This window comes from Lethenteron reissneri, chromosome 63, assembly GCF_015708825.2.
Source record: "Lethenteron reissneri isolate LAM-NWPU_2019-01 chromosome 63, ASM1570882v1, whole genome shotgun sequence".
NCBI classification, from domain to species: Eukaryota; Metazoa; Chordata; class Hyperoartia; order Petromyzontiformes; family Petromyzontidae; genus Lethenteron; species Lethenteron reissneri.
Window position 1 is genome coordinate 8,360,021 of NC_083841.1, and position 22,665 is coordinate 8,382,685.

Here is a 22,665-nt window from a genome sequence, read left to right on the forward strand (position 1 = left end):
TCCCCCCTCCTCCTCGTCGGCCGCCTCTCGCCAGGCCCCCGCCGATCGCCCCCCCCCCCCAGACCAGCGCCCTCTCTGAGGGACATGGCTCGCTGGCTGGCTCACCACCGCCCGGAGTTATCCCACACACTCCCACGTACACCATCACTCATGTGGAGGTGGCAGCGTGCATGCGCGAACACGTGCAGGCGCTCATTGCACACACACAAAGGCGAGCGATAAAAAATATTCGTATGAATATGCACACCTCCCCTCCGGTAAATCAGCCTTAATCCGCTGTGCAAACAGATGCTGATGCTACACAAACAAAGGAGATGAACTGCGGCAGGACGCTGGGTGCAGGTCTCGCCGTTAAGACTATTTTACACGCTTTTTTATTTAACTCACTCAGTCTGTTGTATCCTCAACTCTGTTGTGTCCTCAACTGTCTGTTGTCGTATCCTCAAATCTTGTAACTCAATTTCAACCCACTTCCCAATGTCGTATCGACTGCAAACTTGGTATACGTATGTCATACTGATGACAATACTATATTCTATCATTAAAAAAAACTAAATCTATATTTTTAAGCAATCTTTTTTATATCTTGTGTTTCGGCTTGGGTCTAATTGTCCACGCTTAACTCACCTTGGCTGTAAATCACCACAGTCCCTTACACTATGGCAAGCTTCGGGGCCACTTCCTGGAGTCGTGGAGTTCAGCCATTACTCGTACGGTACATTTCATTAAAGCGTGTTTAAAAAAAAGTATTTTTAAATATTACTTATTTTATCATTACACGCTTTTATTTAACTCAGTCTGTCTGTTGTTGTATTCTCAAATCTTGTAACTCAATTTTAACTCACTTCCCAATGTGCAAACTTGGTATACTTATGTCATACTGATGACAATACTATATTCTATCATAAAAAAGATGTAAAACATTATTTTTTATTTGTTATGTTTCGGCTTGGGTCTAATTGTACACGCTCAACTGTCGTTGGTTGTAAATCACAATGTCCCCTTGCATTATGGCAAGCTTCGGGGCCACTTCCTGGAGTCGTGGAGTTCTGCCATTACTAGTGTAATAAAGTACTCGGTCAGGTGATGTAGGTCTCCGTTCGTCCTTTATTTGGGTTCCTGTCTCGCACCCCGCTGGTCCTCGTCCGGACCCGCGCCGCCTCTGCCGTGCGCCCCGCGCACGCTCCTTGTGGCCCTCACCCACACCGTGGCCGCTCTGCTTCCTCCGTGTGCCCCTCCGCACACGCCGCCAGCCACACCGCTGCTCCGTGTGCCCCTGCACACTCTGCTAGCCACTCGCTAGCTACGTGTGCCCCGCACCCTCTGCTAGCCCCGGCTACCGCACGCACACCACTGGCCGACGGTGCGCGTAGGTCTCCGACCACGTGGCAAATGGTGCCACTTCTCCGCCACTGCCCAGCGTGGCTTTCTCCCTATTCTCACTCTCGTCCAACCTCTCGATCTCTTCCGGCTCACGTGATCCTGACTCCTCCTTCCCGTACTGCCCCCGTCTCCGCCCCCCGTTCACCCCGTCTCCCATTGGAGCCGAGGTGAGCAGTGGCTCCTCCCACACGCTCCGCCGACCAGGCTCCGCCCCCCAATACTCCGGGCCGTGTGAGTGGCGAGGAGGCCAGCAACCACCCTGTTCTTGCTCGCATTACATGGCGCCCCACCCCTGATGAAAAAGCCAGCCGTCCCCGGCTGCAATAGAACAACAATAATGCGAGCAACAACATGACAATCAGGAATAACAAGACAAACGGAGATTAGAACAACAACAATTAACAAAAGGGAAGGGACTTAGAACGAGTGCGGGTCGCCGGCCGGTCCCGCACGGGGGGCGGCCCCCACACGGACCGTGATCTTGACAGGGTTTTAGGAGCGGCGGGACCGGAACCACCCGCCGCTGTTGGAGGCCTGTCAATCCCAGCGTCCCGTTCCCCAGAGAGGCCCGTCGTCGGAGCCTCCTGCAACTGTGCCCGCGGCGGGGTTGGAGGGGCAGCGGGGCCAAGTGTCCCAGTCGCTGTGGTAGGCCCCTCGGAGCAGGAATCACCGTGTCCGGCAGGATCACAGCCAGTCCGTCTACAGGAGGCACGACAGGCGCGCTTGCAGGTTGAACAGGCAAAGTCAGTGGCACGTCGGTCGCGACAGACACTGGCAAGGCAACATTAGGAGATGACGCATCCATCCGCGGGGCAACGTATGGTTTCAATAGAGACGTATGAACATACCAGAGCCGCGATCCGAACCGAACACGCGCGGACTGCGGACTAGGAACCTCAATAAGCACAACCGGCCCCTGCCACGGTTTGTGCAACTTAGGGGAGGTCCCCACCGGTACCTGTGGGTAGTGCAACCAGGCCATGTCCCCCACCCGCCAGGGGGACTCACAATGCGAGCACCGTGCACAACGTTCGTTCCGGGCCTGGGTCTTGGCCGTAGCCAATCGGGCCCCCTCCCGCGCCTCTGCCACGTGATGAACGGTGTCCCTAATATAATCAGGGAGAGGCTTGACAGGACCCTTCGCCCCCGTGCTCAGTTGTACGTCCACTGGCAGCACATTTTCGCGGCCGTACATCAAAAAGAAAGGTGAGTACCCCGTCGACGCATGTGGCGTCATCCAGTATGCGGAAAGCACCCCAGGGATATGCAAATCCCAATCAGCCTGCTTTTCGCTAACCGTATGACAGAGCATGGTCGACAGGGTCCGATTGAGCCGTTCAACCATCCAATCCGTTTGCGGATGGTAGGAAGACGTCCGAACCTTCTTGGTCCCCAGTGCAGCGCATACCTCGCCCAACAGTTTGGAAGAAAAATTTCGCACTTGGTCCGTGAGCAACCTTTCCGGTGCCCCTTTGTCCATTACGTATCCGAACAGGAACGCCTCCGTGATAGACGCCGCTGACTGATCGGCTAAGGGCCAGGCCATCGGCCAGCGGGAAAGATATTCCACCCCAACCAACAAAAATGTATTCACCTGAGCGGACGGCGGAAAGGGTCCCAAAATATCCAACGCCACCAACTCATTAATCCGTGACACCTGTATAGACTGCACTGGTGGAACATATGGGTGTTTAGGCGGTTTCCGTCGGGCACAGTCGGAGCATGCCCGAATGTGCCCGACGACATCAGTCGTCATGCCATGCCAAAAATAATCCCGCTGTAACGTCAACAAGGTTTTCTGCACCCCGAGATGTAACAACTTCTCAGAGTGCAGAGTCCGAATCAACTCATATCGCAACGACGACGGTACAACAAGACGCCAGCGATCGTGCAACCCTTCCCTCCACATCAACAAGCCATCCTGGAGAGCAGCTCCTGGCATCCCATCGGACAGCGGTCCACCTCTCTCCTTCGCAGCCCGACCCCGCAAGGCCCCCAGCGACTCATCGAGCAATTGCTCGCGAACCCATACCGAACGCGGCAGATTCAAAACCCCATCAGCCGGTTCTGGACACGCGGGAGCCTCAGGCACCTCCACAGCGTACATAACAGGCCGAGGTGGCAGCGGAACCCACGTGCACCTATTCGTGCCCGAAGCGCAGGCGCAAGGGGACCCCTGCGGCAATCTGGAGAGTGCATCCGTGTTCGCGTGACGCGATCCTTTACGATACTGAATCTCAAGTGAAATTCCTGCAGGGTTTCCATCCATCATGCCAATTGGCCAGACGGTTGGTCAACCCTCAAGGAATATTGCAAAAGCCGCATGGTCCGTGCGCACAATAAACGTACGGCCGTATAGATACGGCCGATATTGGCGAAGAAAATGCACTATGGCCAAGAGTTCCCGACGAGTAACGCAGTAGCAGGTCTCCGCTGGAGACAACACGCGGCTACTGTAAGCCACCACGCGTTCGACGCCGCCCTTAGACTGGGACAGAACGGCCCCAATCCCGGTGTCACTAGCATCAGTTTCCAGAATAAAAGGGCGAGTAAAATCTGGATAGTCCAGCGTCGGCGCCAATGCCAAACGATCGCGTAGGTTCTGAAACGCCGCCTCCTCCGTCGGTCCCCAGCTGAACCTCCGGCCCTTCGCCGTTAGGAGGTGCAACGGGCTAGCGATCGTGGCAAAGTTTGGAACAAACCTGCGGTAATACGAAGCGAACCCAACGAACCGACGCACGTCCCCCACTATGGCCGGAGTCGGCCAGTTTCGGACGCATGCTGTCTTCTCCGGGTCTGTGGCCACCCCGTCCGAACTGACTATGTGGCCCAAATAGCGCACGGATCGCTGCAACAGGTGACACTTTTTGGGCTTAAATTTCAAATTGGCGGAACGCATCTTAGCAAACACCGCGTCCAATCTCCGCAGATGTTCTTCAAACGTGCGGCTGAAGATGATAACATCATCTAAATATATCAAACACGTGGCCCACTGCAGACCGGTCAACATGAGCTCCATCAGCCGTTGGAACGTCGCCGGGGCGGCGTTCAAGCCCATGGGAAGACAATTAAACTGAAACAAGCCCTGCGGCGTACGGAAAGCCGTCTTTTCCCTCGAGGACTCGTCCAGGGGAAGTTGCCAGAATCCCGACGAGAGATCTAGAGTAGAAAAAAAATTTGCCCCAGAAAAGGCATCGAGGGAATCATCCATACGCGGCAGGGGGTACGCGTCCACAACCGACACCTTATTTAACTTGAGAAAATCGACACAAAATCGCAATTTCCTATCCTTTTTCTTCACAAGGACCACCGGGGCGCTCCACGGACTGTTGGACGGGGAAATAATGTCAGCGGCCAGCATATCCTCCACCGCGCCGCGTACATGATCCCGCTCCGTCGGATTCAACCGATGCAGGTTCATCCGAATTGGAGCGGCATCCCCCGTATCAATATGGTGGGAGAGCAAGGAGGTGCGTCCCAAATCGAAATCGTCCAAACTAAAGACGTCGGAATACTTTCCCAACAGCGCGCGAAGCGCGGACCGTTGTTCCCCAGGCAAGGACGCATTTTCCCGGCACAACTCGGCAATCCAGCGATCATCCTGTGCCGTGGAGGCCGAGACCCCCCCTACGAGGCCCCGGCGGCCCCGATTGTCATGGGCCGTGAAAGCAGTCGTAGCATGAGCCAAAACCGTTCCGGCCGGCACAATAACATTATCCGCGCTCCCATTCAACACTTGTAAAAACGGAGGCTGACCCGGCCGAACAATCGTCTGTGCCCCGACCAGCGTCAAGCCACCCGTTATAGCATTGGACGGCAACATCACCACGCCTGCCGCACCCTCGATTCCCGGCACTGGTTTCCGATACCGCAGCGGAATAAGCATCTGCGAGCCAGGTGGAATATCAACCGATACCTTGGACAGCGCCTGCACCTGGCGGTCAGGAGCGGACTGGCCCCAGGGTGATGGCAAGAAAAAAATTTTGCGGCCCCCCGGTAATTTGATACAATTTTGATCCACCCTTATCTGAATGGGCATTTTCGCCAGGAAATCGGTCCCCAACAAGCAGGGCACCGCGAGGGACCTGGAAATCAACACCGTCCCTGAAGCGGAAACACCCCCAACCGATATGCTGGCGTCCACCTGACCCACAATGCCCATACTTCCCCCGTTCGCCGCTATGCAAGAGTCGTAAACCGGTCGTACCCGCCCCGGCGGAATGGACAGGAGATGGAATATCACGTCGGAGATAATGGTCGCGGACGCACCCGAGTCCACCAAAATGCGCACGTCGACCCCTTGGATCGAACCCGGCACAGTCGACGACCCAGTAGCAGCCGCAACCACCCTCCGTGCCAATTTCCGCCACTGCATCAGCGAGCGACGCGGATCTCTCAGCGCCCCCCCGTTAGTAATGTCATCCGGACCGCATAGCGATGGTGATGCATGAGATTACAGGCTTTGCCGGGTGTTTGATGCATACCGACTTGCCTGTCGTGGGTGATCTTGCCGTGTCCTTGGCAGAGGCCTCCTGCTGGAGCGGCGGCCGAGAGCGAGCCCAACACTCCCTGGTGAAGTGCCCCCGAAGGCCGCAGCGGAAGCACGACAAGTTGGCTCGTCGTCCGGCACCCCCTCTGTCTTGGCGATCCCGCAATGGTGGCCCCGAGCGCAACTCCGATCCCCCTCGAGTAGGCCACTGGGTCGATGCTGCTGCCAGCTCCTCAGGCCCCTTCTCGTCCCGTATGTAGATGGCTTTGGACGGATCCCACCCTGTGGCACCGCCTTCGATGTTGGGGCTCCCCGTCCAGGCTGTCACCTGCTTCCACCGGCGCAGGTTGAATTGCGCATCCAGGCACTTAGCCGCTATCCGGGAGGTCAGCTGTTCGTGGCCGCACACCGGCATGGGGATGCCCAAATCCCTGGACAACTCCAACATCTTGCCCAATATTAAAGGCTCCAGCAAGTCGGGCTCCGTGTCCAGATATGCGGTCATAGCCAGCTCCAACACAGCGCCCCGGAAAGCCACTGGCGATTCTTCTGGTGCCCGTTGCCGCAACACGAATCTGCGATGTGCGTCGTCCGGGGGCTCATAAGCCTCCGCCATTTCCTCGAACACTCCTTTTAGCGTTGTCTTCCTCGCGGCCTTGATGGAGCGGAAGAACCTCACAGACTCGTCATCCAGGAGCGTCGGTAGGACCTCCAAAGCTTCCGCATTCGTCCACTTGGCGGATCGGACCGCTGCTTCAAAACGGCAGGCAAATGCACTCCAATCCCCGCCGATCGAGAACTCCTTGATCGTCGTCAGACGATGGCTGCGGGTCCCCGAGTCGCCGTCTCCCGCTGAAGGTGTACCACTTGGTGGCGACAAGATGGCGTCTCCATGCGGCGGGGTCAAGATGGCGGCTTCCCGCGGTGGAGGCAACAAGATGGCGGCTTCCCGCGGTTCGTCCCCGACCACGCCCAAGATGGCGGCGTCCTGCCGCGTGTCAGAGAGGGCGGGAAGCGTCGCGCAGGCCCCAATGACGGACGGCTCGGCCCCACTCAAAGGTTCCCCGCTTGGGCGATCCGGCCTCGTCGCTGTCGTCACCAGGGTGCATAATTGCATCAAAACGGCCTGCAGCGAATCAAGTTGGGCCGTCACGTGTCGCCAGCCCTCCCCGGCGCCCGTCGATGCAGACGGCCCGGCCGCCCCGACGACATCTTGCACTCCTGGTGCGTCGCCTGTCCCCACTTCGCCTCCGCATTCCATCGTCGGGAGCGCCACCGCCGCTGGAAGATCGTCTTCGTCTTCAGAAGATGGTGCAGGTATGTTCTTTTTCTTGAGATGTTTAGACATCTCGTACCACTTCTGACACCAGTGTAATAAAGGACTCAGTCAGGTGATGTAGGTCTCCGTTCGTCCTTTATTTGGGTTCTTGTCTCGCACCCCGCTGGTCCTCGTCCGGATCCGCGCCGCCTCTGCCGTGCGCCCCGCGCACGCTCCGTGTGGCCCTCGCTCACACCGTGGCCGCTCTGCTTCCTCCGTGTGCCCGTCCGCACACGCCGCCAGCCACATAGCTGCTCCGTGTGCCCCCGCACACTCTGCTAGCCACTCGCTAGCTACGTGTGCCCCACACACTCTGCTAGCCCCGGCTACCCCACGCACACCGCTGGCCGACGGTGCGCGTAGGTCTCCGACCACGTGGCAAATGGCACCACTTCTCCGCCACTGCCCAGCGTGCCTTCCTCCTTATTCTCACTCTCTTCCAACCTCTCGATCTCTTCCGGCTCTCTCCTTATATCCTCCCCATCACGTGACCCTGACTCCTCCTTCCCGTACTGCCCCCGTCTCCGCCCCCCGTTCACCCCGTCTCCCATTGGAGCCGAGGTGAGCAGTGGCTCCTCCCACACGCTGCGCCGACCAGGCTCCGCCCCCCAATACTCCGGGCTGTGTGAGTGGCGCGGAGGCCAGAAACCACCCTGTTCTTGATCGCATTACACTAGTACAGTACATTTCATTACCGCTATGGCAAGCTTCGGGGCCACTTCCTGGAGTTGTGGAGTTCTGCAATTACTCGTACGGTACATTTCATTAAAGCATGTTTAAAAAAAAATATTTTTAAATATTACTTATTTTATTATTACACGATTTTATTTAACTCACTCTGTCTGTTGTTGTTGTATCCTCAAATCTTGGAACTCTATTTTAACCCATTGCCCAATGTGGTATCGACTGCAAACTTGGTTTACTTATGTCATACTGAAAATACAGACACCACGCCGAAGTTCACCCACACACACAGAAATCACACTACACTGATCTTCTGAACTGAAATGTATTAATGGCGCGTCTAAAGAAAATCCTGTGCAGCTCGGAGTAAATATTCTACGAGCAGCGCCTAGCATATCCTTATTCAATCCCTGGATGTACCCCCACTATACTTCTCACCTCGCAGACTCACTCACGGTGTCACACGGACGCTGTGGGAGACGAATGGACGATGATCTGAGAGGAGAACTGCTTAACGTTTTTCTGTTCCCTCCTTTAATGCCCTCGGAATCCAAAGATCCAGGGTCACGCGGTGTTATCCTGCGCGGCCAATTGGGCGCCTACCTTTCGATTTTAAACTGATGCATTGCTTCCCATTATGCCTCGATCCATTGTCGACGCCCCCGTCCTCCCCAGACTCAACCGGTTTGATTGGGGTGGCCGTCACGCAGGAATTTTCCTCCCACCTCCTCCTCTTATGCACTGCTCACAGAGTGTTTGCCCTCGAGATCCTATCTCCCTGTGCTGTGAGTGTCTCATTGCGGTTAGCCCGGTGAGCTTCGTTGTGCCCATACAATTTTAAGCCAATTCCCGGGGGCCGCAATGCAATTTGCCCTTGGGGGGTCAGCCAATCTCCTGGCACTGAGAAATCGTGGGACATCCCCGCTAGGGGCCCCTCTGGGAAAAACCCATGTTACCAGGTGACCCCCCCACGAGACCCTACGTGGGTGCGTGTGTGTGTTTAGTGGGGGTCTGCGTGCGTTCGTGTGGAGGGGTGCGAGGGGATGGCGGTGCTCGCGGAGTTGCTTCGTTGCTGTGGCACCACATAGCCCCCTGAGGTGTCCGTCCCTATCCCGGGTGGACTGGAGCACCTCACCTGGGCCGCTCCCACCAGGTAGCGCCGCGGAGTCTGGGGGAATCGCGGTGGCTCAGCTGCCCGAGGCTCCGGCGGTGGTCTCCGTCTCCATTCCAGAGGCCCCTCCTGCCCTCCCGCGTCCACTGGCTGGGGAACAAACTCAGGGTCAGAGGGGTTTAGGGGCCACCGCGCCTGTCATCTCCTTGTTGTTCCGGGGCCCACTGTGAACTGGGGCCTCGCGGGGCCCATATACATGGTCGAAGCCCTCGCGTATGAGGGGCGCGGTGATCTCGGGGTGTCAGGGTACCTGAAGGGCGGGGGTCTCTCTCGCCGGGGCCGCCCTCCATGGTTTAAATTGGCAGACGTTGACCACCATCTCTCGGCCCCTCAACCCGCCCTGGATCAGCACTGTCCAGGAGGAGATCTACCGCACCACGTCCAGGGTCCGCGTCAGTAGGTGGTCAGCTTCCCCACCTGTCCAGCCCCTACGAGCGGGGTATGCAGCCATACATTAGAGCCCGCCGAGTAGAAGGGGGGCTCCACACGGAGCCGGGCACCTTGCTCTTGCTGCTGTCATGCGGCCTCCCCCTGTTGGTAGGCCCGGCCACGGGCCCCTCGCAGGGTCTCCATCAGGTGCTCCATGGGCTGGCACCCTTCTTCCAGGTGCGGGGGGGGAACACCGAACAACCAGATCTGCTGGTAGGCGAGACTCATGACCAAACATCATTAGGAATGGGGTCTGTCCCATAGATGTGTGTACCATGGTGGTGTAGGCGAACAAGGCATAGCAGAGGTGTTCATCCCAATCCTGTTGATTGGCTTCCCGGCTAAGGTCTGGTTCATACGCTCCACCATACAATTCGGCTGGGGGTGGTATGCCGTAGTTCGGTCCTTCTGGATTCCGAACTCCCGGCACAGCGCCTGAAATAGCCCTGCCTTGAACTCACTACACTGCTCAGAAATGACTCGTTTGGGAATCCCATGTTTAAGCACGTAATGCTCCACAAATGCCCTGGTGACCACAAGGGCTGTTTTATCAGGGATGGCCACCGTCACTAGATAGCGCGTGAAATACTCCACCACCATGAGAATATACCAGTTGCATACCAGTCGCCTCGGCGGGATCGTGGGAATGGCCCCTGTATGTCGATCCCAACTAGCTGGTTCACCCGGCTGACATGGAATGGCCTCAGGGGCACCTGATACTACGCCAAATTCTGCCCACACTGTTGACAAGCGCGGCAGCCCTGTCCTCAGGTGGCTACGTCTTACGTCAGTTTGAGCCAGAGATACTGGCGATGCAGGGTCTCCCGAGTGCGCCATTCCCCATCATGGCCCCCGAGCGGGTGGTCATGCACCAGCCGTAGCAGCTGGGGCTGCACCTGGGTGAGAAGAGAGATGCAGCCCGGTTGCCCGGCTTCGGTTAGTTCACGCACCACCCCGTTCTTTACACACAACCGGGCATACAAACCACTCCAGGGTCCCTGCAGGGTGACCTTTTCCTCCCACAGGGCCGCCTCCACCGCCGCTAGGTCCGGGTCCTGCTGCTGGGCCTGTCTCAGCTGCTCGTCATCCAGGCCGGGGAACGCACAGCCGATGTCCTCTTGGATCCGACCAGGCCCCGGGGTGTGGGCCCCGTGCCCGCCGGACAGTCCACTGGGTCCCTGGCTCCTTCTGCAGGGACCTCTGTGTCACACACAGCACTTTTTCTCAGCAGTGGGGGGTGAGTCTCAGGGCGCTCCAGGGGGGCCATTGCCTGTCGGCAGCGTCCCCCCGTGAAGCATGGGCAGGCCTCCTCCGCCCTCGTCTCGGCGCACAACACAGGTCGCCTTGACAAGGCATCCGCGTTTGCGTACATCCGCCCAGCCCTGTACTCGATTTGCAGGTTATACTCCTGCAGCTGCATCAGCCATCGGGCCATCTACCCCCGCGGTTTCTTGAATGTGAGGTGGATCTGCAGAGCATAATGGTCAGTGGGCACGCAACATTTCCTGCCATACAGATACGGCCGGAACTGCTTACATGCGAAAATCACAGCATACAGTTCCTGACAAGTCAAGCAAAAATTCTACGCCAGCCGGACTTTGAGACTAGCGGTAAGTACCCGGCGTTGCTCGGATGACAAAGGCAGACACACACATGGACTTACACACTGACATTGACCCACACACATAGAAACACATTGACTTAGACGCACACACACACATATATGGTTAAACCCAGGATGGATCATTAGTAGGCCAGCCTAAATGCTTCTAACCGGCGAAGATGTTCCACGTTTTGCAAGCGTAGAGAAGGGAGGGAATTACCGTGGCCGAGAAGACCTGGAGCGTCATGCGAAGCGAGAGAGCAGGTAGCTTCCGCACAGCGTAATGCAGCTGATGAAAAGATGATGGCGCTCGACTGATTTGGAGTGAGACCTCTGATGTTAAATCGGAGCCGGTCATGAGCACACTGGCCAGGTATGGGAATCTCGGCAATCTGTCCACAACTGCCGCATCACCAATTGTGAGTTGTGGGGATGGATTGTTTGATGGTATAAAATACCCAGGCAGGTGCTTAGTTTTGGTGGGGCTGATGGTAAGGCCCCACCTCTTAGTGGCAAGCTCCAGGTTCAGCAGCAGTGAGCAGCAATCACCAGAGCATCGGCATACATAACATGGTTGAGCAATAGGGAGGCATCCCTTGACCGTACCCGGGCATCGATCAGCCTCCCATTGTATCTGTACCATATGGTAATTCCCCAGGTACAGCCATTGAAGGCTTCATGAACTACGTGGTCAAAAGATATGTTAAATAATGTGGAGCCAGAGGACATCCCTGTCACACCCAAGGTGTAGAGGGAATGGGTCTGACTGACGGCCACGTAGTTTGACGTGGGGCTGCTCACCATCATGAAGGTACTTAAGGATCGTGAGCAACGTTTGAGGGACTCCGAAAGCAGAAAGAACAACCCAGAGGCCAGGCCTACTGATGATATCATAGGCTTTGAGCAGGTCAATATAGCACATACATTCACTCACACGCACACATGGACCTACAGACACGCAAAGAAATGGACTTAAACTGACTGATATGGAGCCATGCACACAAAGCGATTAACACAGACGCCCATGGACTGACACACACATACATATCGACTCACACACACAAACACATGGACTTACACACACACATATGGACTCACGCATAGACATGCACTTTAGATACACACACATGGAGTTAGACACACATCTATCGACGTACACACATACAGCGACTCACACACATCGACTCACACACAGACATACGTGGACTCACACAAACATTGACGTAAACACACATTTACTTACACACACACATATCGACTAAGACACACACACATGGACTTACACACACATACATAGACTGACACACACATTGTCCTACACACACATAGACATATGGACTGTGACACACAGACATCTACTTAAGTTACACACACATGGATTAACACACACACATCGACTGACACACATAGACACACAAACGCACATTGACTTACACACTCAAATGGAGCCATGCATACACATCGACTCACACACACGCATTCACTTAGACACACACACATCGAGTGAAACACACACGTTTGGACTTACACACACATGTGGACTAACACACACAGCGACTGATACGCACACAAATGGACTGACACACACACACAAACACTTGTACGTACACACACACACATGGGGCGTTGTCCGTTTGAAAAAGACAGACACACACATGGACTTACACACAGACATGGACCCACACACATAGAAATCCATCGACTTACATGCACACAAACACATATGGACTCACACACAGACATCGACTTTAGGGACACACATGTAGTTTCTGCACACGAACATTATAATTGTAATATTAGGCAACTTATTAGTTTCATGATAGTAAACAATGAATCAGAGTTGTTATGTACACACAAACGTTATCATTGTAATATTTGTAAACTGATTTGTTTAATAATAGTAAACAATAAACCTCAGTTCTTAGCGAAAGATGCAATAAAATTGTACTTTACATTGGCGTGGTGACGCCTCGTCCCGTGCAGAGCCCGCGGCCTCACCTAGATTGGCAAGCCGGAGGAGGTGAGACATTTCCAGGCTGCGGGCTGGGCCGCTACCCCCCCCCCCACCATCCCCCTGCCCGAGGCAGAATAATACTATGTAAGCGCTTTAATAATATTAAATTCATATCTAAGGACTTTATAGCAGTAACTGCACGCATTGGGGTGGGGGGGGGAAGGACATCACACTGTGAAGAAAAATCGGCAGCGTGATGTGTATATTTATTCCATGTTAAACGCGTAAAATAAAATGTCCCCCGTGAGCTGGAGCAAACGCGCATCACTTGGCAGGGTCCGCCCCCCCACCCAGGCAATTGTCGTGAGTTGGTACGGTTGATGTCCCGCAATAAGTAAATAAATAAAATAAGAATGCCACTAATTCGTTAATTAAACAACTTTAAAATTTACGGACGTGAAAACAGAATAGCCTATTCCCAGCATGGGTGCTTAGGGCCTGCTGGCAAATTATTTCGGTCTTAAACCCCAACATCCGAGAGCCAAATCCCCCGCAAGCGCAAGCTTGGAGGATGGGTGAGCCTTTGAGAGCGGTTCCCATGCATTCTTGTTGGTGGGTGTGTTGTTGGTGACCGCGCCAGCGAATGTAGTCTTTGGATGGGACACCATCACACGTTGAAGATCCGAGGCGATCCAGTCAGCGTTGTGGCCCTGCTTTCCAGTGGACACTGACTCGAGAAACAACTTTGTGGACGGCGATGTGACCATGTAGTTCACAATCGGATCATTCTTGATATTTAACCACACATCAGATGTCAAGCAAATTGTCTTATTGTCCAGGACAGTGTCAACCTTCTTCTTCATGTCGATGTATGCCCTGTCGAGCAATGGTCCGGCCAGCCTCTTCCTGTTCGGCAGCACTGCATCTGGGCAAAGGACCTTCACAGCGATCACCAGGTTATCCTCCTCGACCCGCTGAAACGACGTGCCCGAGACAAGTAATGCATTGCTATGGCCTGCTAGAACTTCTCCTTCGATAATTGGTTCTTTACCCTTCTATCTGGCAACAAAACTGACACCTTTTTGCAAGGCGTCATGTTTGCATAGACCGCAATACCTGCAGTCATAATACAAACAAAAGAACATAACTCTGATAATGTGCACTGTCCTTGAAGTTGATTGGTCCACACCCGAGACAGCTTTCCTTCGAGCCTAGTCTCATATGGGTTGGACCAGATGACGCCAAAAGGCGCACTGTATTATGACTGCAGGTATTGCGGTCTATGCAAACATGACGCCTTGCAAAAAGGTGTCAGTTTTGTTGCCAGATAGAAGGGTAAAGAACCAATTATCATATTTTTACTGGCAAATGAGGTCCCCATAGTGTAAACTTCTCCTTCGTTCACTTATCGAGCTTGGGTATTAGGTGTTCTTTGATCGATCCTTGCTTCATTGACGAAGCATTCGATGTAGATGGAGTTGAGCTGCTGATTGCCTTCGATGGCTTCGCCCGCTTCTTGTTCGATGCATACCACTGGGGACAATCATCTATCTCAGTACCATTCATTGCCCTCCATAAAGTGGCGCATGCATTCAGGTGCCTCATCACCTGCTCACTTTTCTTGTGATGGTTGAATCTGGTACGACAATGTTTGCAGACGGCACTCTTCAACTTGTGCGGTTCTGGATCATTGGTGAAGTAGTGCCAAAACTGGCCCATCGATCATCCTCTGGCCTTCCCTACATTCGCCGACGCCTCGTCGGCCACTCCATCTTTCTCCGCGTCGGCCACTCCATTCTTCTCCATCACAATAACGACATCACTATCACATTCTTCAGAAATCGAGTAAATCCTCATCCAGGTCCTGATCCACGATCCTGTTCACGGTGTAAATTGGGTTCGTTTGATGACACTAGTAACTCAGGTAATACCAAGATTTATGATTTCCGGGCTCCGGCCTTCCGCAGTCCGTAACTCAGTCAGACTTCCTGCGAAAATCCAAGATGGCGTCTTTTCACAATTAACCTCAAAACCTCACCGTAATTGGCCCGTCGGGATATTGAGGTTTTTTTTATTTAAACATTATCAAACCTAATTGTTTTAAACCTCGCCTTACCACCCATGGGTAACGATAAATCTGGATGGGCGAGGGGTGGTGCCTCTCTCTGCCAGGAGCGTATGCAGCAGCTGTGAAGTCAACGTCCTCCTCAACTCCCCATGAAACGCTTTGGCTTTTACTCAGACGCGCGATGCATTGTCTTCACTACGATGGCAAACTAGTGTACAAGTCGCCTTACGGGAGCTATTTTCACAGGGTTAGCGGCGACGCCGAGCACACTGATGGCATGGCATTTAATGTCGCACAAATCAACAACCCAGGTGACAATTTGAGAGAAATTTTAACGATAATTGTAACAGTTCTGATAGCTGCAAAGCTTAGTTGCTGCTTGAAAGCGTATTATCAAGTGAGACACTTTTAACTGCATGCCTATACAGGTCACCATACCTCGAAGGTGAAAACTGAGCAGCAAATAACAGGTAAAATAAAAAAGGGAGCCTGTCCTGGCCCATCCCCCCCCCCTCAACCAGTATATATACGGGGTAGTATCTCTTGGAATCTCTCATTTACTTGATACAGCAAGCGTGCTGTGACGGTTCCACCTGAAGACGGAAGCTTGTGTTGCCTCCGAAATGTCGTGATTTTTATTTTATTTTGTTTTATGAATTTTAATTTTTTACCTACGTGACTTTACCGGACAAAACCTAAGAAAATAACGGGTATTGCGATTTTTGCAACCAAAGACGCAAAAAGTGCATACATATTCCATTGGAACCTCATTTGCCAGTAAAAATATGATAATTGGTTTTTTACCCTTCTATCTGGCAACAAAACTGACACCTTTTTACAAGGAGTCATGTTTGCATAGACCACAATACCCTGCAGTCAAAATGCAAACAAAAAACACAACTCTGATAATATGCACTGTCCAATCAACTTCAAGGACAGTGCACATTATCAGAGTTGTGTTGTTTGTTTGCATTTTTACTGGAGGTATTGTGGTCTATGCAAATGTAATAAACCTGCTTGAGACGGCTTCCGGAATCAGTCCTTTTTATTTTCAACTTCCACAGTTACACTTCACACACACTCTCCGTTGCTGACAGACAACGGAGAGAGGGCAGACTTCCCGCCAAGTCCCCACCGCGCACGTGGCACCCAGAGCCCCCGTACGCGCGTAACTCCTGCTCTTCTCGTTCCCAAGTCTGCTCTCGATTGCTCTCTCTCTCTTAATCCCTTTGTCACGTGGTACCCCCCAGCCAATCCTCCATAGACAGTGTTGACTGTTCCCGATGGTTCCCTGTCAATCCCGGGACCACGCCTCTGATCCGGCTCCCCATTAGCTGTGAAAAAAATCAGCTGTCTCGGCTGGGAAAAGGGTGATCAACCAATTCCATAAAACATCTTATTAGGGCACCAAGGTGCATTTAAAAATAAAGGGTGAAACGGCGTCCTCGCGCCGAACAACACTTAAAAACAGTCACCCGTGAAAAACCCGACATACATTAGTGCGCCCCTGCAGCGCGGTAACGACAGGGAGAACAGCTAGACGATCAAACGTTAACGAAACGGGAGAGATTTTGATCGCGTACGCGACACGGGACCCTTTCCGCTTCCAGCGCATGGTCGCTTTGCTTTCAGATCGACAGGAGGTGGTAGGCTTGAAGAAGAAGAAGGTTGTTGGTTCTTGGTCATGTCCAGGGCAGGCCCCGTTGGAGGGGGGGCAGCGGGGGCTTCCTCAGCCCTCAGAACCTGTTCATCTGTAGGAGGCACAACACAGTCCCCCTTGGGATCAACGGGCGGGCCAATCGGCGTAATCAGCCCGGCAGAACCCGGCAGGTCAGCTAGTGGGGATGAAGGATCGACACGCGCGTCAACAAAGTCGCGAGGAATGAACATACCACCGACGTTTTCAATACTGAACGCGGATACTTTGTGAGTTCCGAACATCTACCAGCGTCACGGGCCCCCGCCACGGCCTGTGCAGTTTAGGGGATGTGCCCGCCGGTACCTGGGGGCAGTGGAGCCACGCCAGGTCTCCCACTGACCAAGGCATGCGAGTACGTGATCGACGCGCATACCGTTCGTTCCTTGCCTGGGCACGGGCCGTCGCACACCTGGCAGCGTCTCGCGCCTCCGTAACTCGTTCAAGCGAGTCCCGCACGTGATCAGGCAAGGAGCGGGACGGTTGTTTACTCGGCTTACCCAGTTGCACATCGATGGGTGGAACATTCTCACGGCCATACATAAAAAAAAATGGTGAGTATCCCGTGGACGTGTGTGGAACCATGCGGTATGCCGCTAAGACGCCTGGTATGTGCAAGTCCCAATCGGTTTGCTTTTCACTGACCGTGTGGCAAAGCATAGCCGAGAGGGTACGGTTGAATCGTTCCACCATACCATCTGTTTGCGGATGGTATGGGGAAGTGCGAATTTTCTTTGTACCCAGCGCGTCACAAACCTCCTTAAGCAATTTAGAGGAGAAGTTCCGCCCTTGATCTATGAGCAGCCTCTCAGGTGCCCCCTTATCCATGACATACCCGTTCAAGAAAGCGTCGGTGATGGATGCAGCTGTTTGGTCGGGTAGAGGCCAGGCCATCGGCCATCGAGAAAAATATTCCACCCCGACCAGAAGGTATTTATTGCCCCTAGCCGACGGGGGAAACGGGCCCAGAATGTCCGGAGCAACTAATTCGTTGATGTGGGACACCTCAATGGAACGTAACGGCGGTACATAGTGGTTCCGAGGCGGTTTCCTCTTCGCACAATCATGGCATGAGCGGACAAAGTCATTGACGTCTGCCGTCATGCCGGCCCAGAAAAAATCCTTTTGCATCGCGGCCAAAGTCTTTGGACGCAGAGGTGCATCAACTTATCAGCGTGCAGAGCGCGAAGCAGGTCGTAGCGAAGCGAAGTATGCACGACCAAGTGTGGTCGGTCAGACAACCCGTCAGTGCACATTAACATTCCCGACTTGCCTCGGAATATCTGCCACTTCCATCCCGCCAATTGAGATTTTTGTTTCCCTATCAATTTCCGTAGCGGAGACAGCGAGGCATTAGCCTCCTGCTCACGTAACCAGACCGCGTGCAGCAGCCGTAAGGTATCATCGGTGTCCACCGACACCTTCTGGTCGTCCTCATTCGCTTTCGCCCCTGCGTCGTCCTCATTCGCTATCGCCCCCATAATCGGGCAGGGCGAGGTGGGCGGTGCCGCGCAGCGGTGCGTGCCCGTCAGGCAAGTGCACGGAGGAACGGGTGGCAGCCTTGAGAGCGCATCAGCGTTCGCGTGACGGGCCCCCTTACGATATGTAATATGGAAGGAAAATTCCTGTAACGATTCCAACCACCGAGCCAATTGGCCTGACGGCTGATCCAATTTCAAGGAGTATTGCAAAGCCGCATGATCAGTGCGAACCAGGAATTTTCTTCCATACAGTTACGGCCGGTACAATCGAACAAAATGCACAATTGCCAAAAGTTCCCGCCTTGTCACGCAATATCGCGTTTCCGCAGGGGACAGAACCCTGCTGCCGTACGCCACCACTCGCTCAACCCCGTCCTTACGTTGTGACAAAACGGCCCCAATGCCGATATCACTAGCATCCGTATCAAGGATGAACGGCTGTGAGAAGTCTGGGTAATCTAGCGTAGGCGTCGTGGCAAGGTGGTCCCGAAGTGCTCTAAAATAATTTTCTTCCTCCGCTCCCCATTTAAACCTTTGATTTTTGCCCGGTAGAACATGTAATGGTTTCGCCAACGTCGCAAAGTTCTTAACGAAGCGGCGGTAATAGGAAGTGAATCCAATTAACCGCCGAACATCACCCACGAAAGTGGGTGTGGGCCACTCACGAACACATTTGGTTTTCAGAGGGTCAGTGGACACGCTGTCCGAGCTGACAATATGATCCAAGTAATGGACGGAGTGTTGCAAAAGGTGGCATTTCTTAGGTTTAAACTTGAGGTCAGCCGCCCGCATTCTTTGAAAAACCGTCTCTAGGCATTGGAGGTGTTCCTGGAACGTGCGGCTGAAGACAATGATATCGTCTAGATATATGAGGCACGTTTCCCACTGTAGTCCAGCCAACACCAATTCCATGAGCCGTTGAAACGTCGCCGGAGCCGCATTCAAGCCCATAGGCAACTGATTGAATTCAAAGAGACATTGCGGCGTGCAGAATGCCGTTTTGGCTTTTGACTCGTCATCGAGGGGAAGCTGCCAGAAGCTCGAGGACAGATCAAGGGTGGAAAATAATTTAGCACCCGATAAAGCATCCAATGAGTCATCCATCCTCAGTAAGGGGTACGCGTCCGCCACCGAAATTTTGTTCAACAGGCAGAAATCAACGCAAAATCTTGTACCACCATCTTTTTTCTTAACCAGAACGACAGGCGCGCCCCAAGGGCTGTTGGACGGCGAAATAATATCCGCCGCCAGCAATTCATCTACTGCTCCGCGCACGTGTTCCTTTTCCGCTGGGCTCATGCGATGAGGGTGCATACAGATGGGAGGTGCCGCACCGGTGTCAATATGGTGCGACAAAAGCGACGTGCGGCCGAGGTCCAAATCATTTCTGCTGAAAACATCAGCGTACCGTAGCAATAGTGAACGCAGAGCATTCCTTTGTTCATTCAACAAAGAAGAATTTTCCCCGCATAAATCTGCGATCCAGCGTTCTTGTGAACGATCGTGTGGAGGCCCACCAGCGGGCATCCGGGCGCGCGGCATTTCGTCACAAGAGGCGAAATCGGTAGTGGCGTGAGCCAGCACCGATCCCTCCGGAACAACAACGCGGTCAGGTCCCCCATTCAACACCTGTATGAAAGGTGCCTGACCTGGTCGCACGATCGTTTGTGCCACCACCAAAGAAAAAGATTTAGATACCAAATTCGATGGGGATAATAGCACGCCCTTCGCATCCCTTCAAATTTTAAGGGGTTTTCGGTAACGCAGCGGAATGAGCATTTGCGCTCCCGACGGAACCTCCACCGTAGCAGCGACTACGGCAGTAACTGCGTTACCTGTAGGTGCACTGGCCAGCAGGGAAGGCAGGAACGACATCCTATGACCCCCCGGCATTTCCAAACAATCCTGGTCGACCCGTATTTTCAGCGGCATCCGGCGCAGGAAATCAGTACCAAGCAAGCATGGGACAGCTAGGGAGCGAGAGATCAACACAGGTCCTGCGGCGGTAATATTTCCGATAGCGATGCTCACATCTACCTGACCACAGATATCCATGCTTCCCCCATTTGCGGCAACACACGCATCATTAACCCTGCGTATCCGCGACGTAGGAATGGACAACAAATGAAAAATAACATCTGAAATGATGGTAGCCAGTGTCCACCAAGATACGGATGTCAACGCCGTCGATGGTACCCCGTACCGTCGACGAACCCGACGCCGCAGCCACAACCCTGCGAGCCAATTTCTTCCACTGTGTAGCAGAACGTGTAAATGGTGCAGGAGAAGTAAAACTATCCTTAGGAGTGTAAGAATGAGTGCGAGTGGATGAATGATGTGACACGACCTGCCGGGTGTCCGATTTGTGCCGACTCGCCCGAGATTGTTGCAGTTCCGCAACAGGTGGAGGAGATGGAGGTCCCCTTGGCGGAAGAGGCGACAGCAGAGGTCGGCAGCGGCAGTCACGGGCGAAATGGCCCCGTCTGCCACACTTGAAACACGCGGCCGTCGTCGGCCGGCGGTCGGATGACCCGGCTGGTCGCGCAGCCGCCATCCCGGAATCCTATGCGGAACAGCAGCAGCCAGCATGTCGTCGTCGCCAGAGTCGTCGGAGCAGTGAACAACCAGTCGTGGAGACCACCCCAAGGGCGGCCCGTCGATTTCGGGTTTCCCCGTCCACGCCGCCATCTGGTCCCAACGCTTGATATTAAACTTAGCATCCAGGCAGCGCGCCACCCATCACGATGTAAGCGGTTCGTGGCCTCACACTGGTAGAGAAATGTTGAGCTCCTGAGACAACTCCAGCATACGGGAAAGGATGAGAGGATCCAAATGATCGGCCGTCGCGTCGGGATAGGCAGCCATGGCCAGCGCCATCAACGCCCCCCGATAAGCCAAAGGCAACTCCTCCAATCCTCGGCGACACGACATACATTTTCTGGTGGCTGACGTTGGTGGGTCGTAAAATTCCACCATCTCTGCGAACGCATCTCGCAGTGTCTTCTTCTTAGACGCCGGGATGGAGCGGAAGACCCCCAGAGAAACATCATCAAGCAGTGTAGGTAGCGCTCCCAGCACCTCATCCTCCGTCCAGTTCATGGATCTAAAAGCTGACTCGAAGCGCCACGTAAAAGCACTCCAATCGCCCCCGGCGAGAAATTCTTTAATCTGTGAAAGGCGATGTCCACGGTGGCAAGCGCGCGCCGCGGGCGTCTCCGACTGCTGTTCCCGCGTTCCACCCGTCGCAGGCAAAATGGCGTTCGGCGGCCGCGTGGCGGCAGGCGCGCCCAAAATGGCGGCCGACGGCTCCAGCGCAGCCACCCCGCCCAAAACGACGGCTTCTTCCCGCGTGGCAGGAGCAATGGCAGACTCAGATTCTCTTGCAGGACCCCTTCCCGCGGCGTCCAGCTGATCCGCAATCTGGCGACCCACGGCTGGTGAGGACGCCACCGCGGTCACCAGACTTAGCAGAATGGCGCGTAATGACTCGATCTGCTCCGTCATCAGCCGCCATCCGTCTTTCGTTCCTGTGGTGGTCGCATCTTCTCCCAGTCGACGCTGAGAGGCGTCGAGGAGAGCAGTATCAGCAGGCGGCATAGGGGCTGTAGCCCCCAACAGCTCATCTTCATCCGTATCGACCTCTTCCTCCGATGGAGGCACGGGCAGGTTTTTTTTTCTGAGGTGCTTGGACATCTTAACGATCGTCCAAACGGTCGCAGAAGAACTTCTGACACCAATGTAATAAACCTTCTTGAGACGGCTTCCGGAATCAGTCCTTTTTATTTTCAACTTCCACAGTTACACTTCACACACACTCTCCGTTGCTGACAGACAACGGAGAGAGGGCAGACTTCCCGCCAAGTCCCCACCGCGCACGTGGCACCCAGAGTCCCCGTACGCGCGTGACTCCTGCTCTTCTCGTTCCCAAGTCTGCTCTCGACTGCCCCCTCTCTCTCTCTCTTAATCCCTTCGTCACGTGGTACCCCCCAGCCAATCCTCCATAGACAGCGTTGACCGTTCCCGATGGTTCCCTGTCAATCCCGGGACCACGCCTCTGATCCGGCTCCCCATTAGCTGAGGCCCCGATTGGCCAGGCCAATCACCCCTGCTAACATGCCGTGATCGCGCCGAGGCCATGCTCCCTGGCTCATCCCTTATTGGCTACAAAGCGGGACCGGCAAGCCAATCCCCACGTGAACCCTCTATGGCTGTTATTACACAAACATGACTCCTTGTAAAAAGGTGTCAGTTTTGTTGCCAGATAGAAGGGTAAAAAAACAATTATCATGCATACATATTGTACGTAAATCATGCGCGTGCATAATGTGCATGATGTGTAGATGTATGTTGATTAACTGTGAATAACGCAACCAATAATATACATCAATT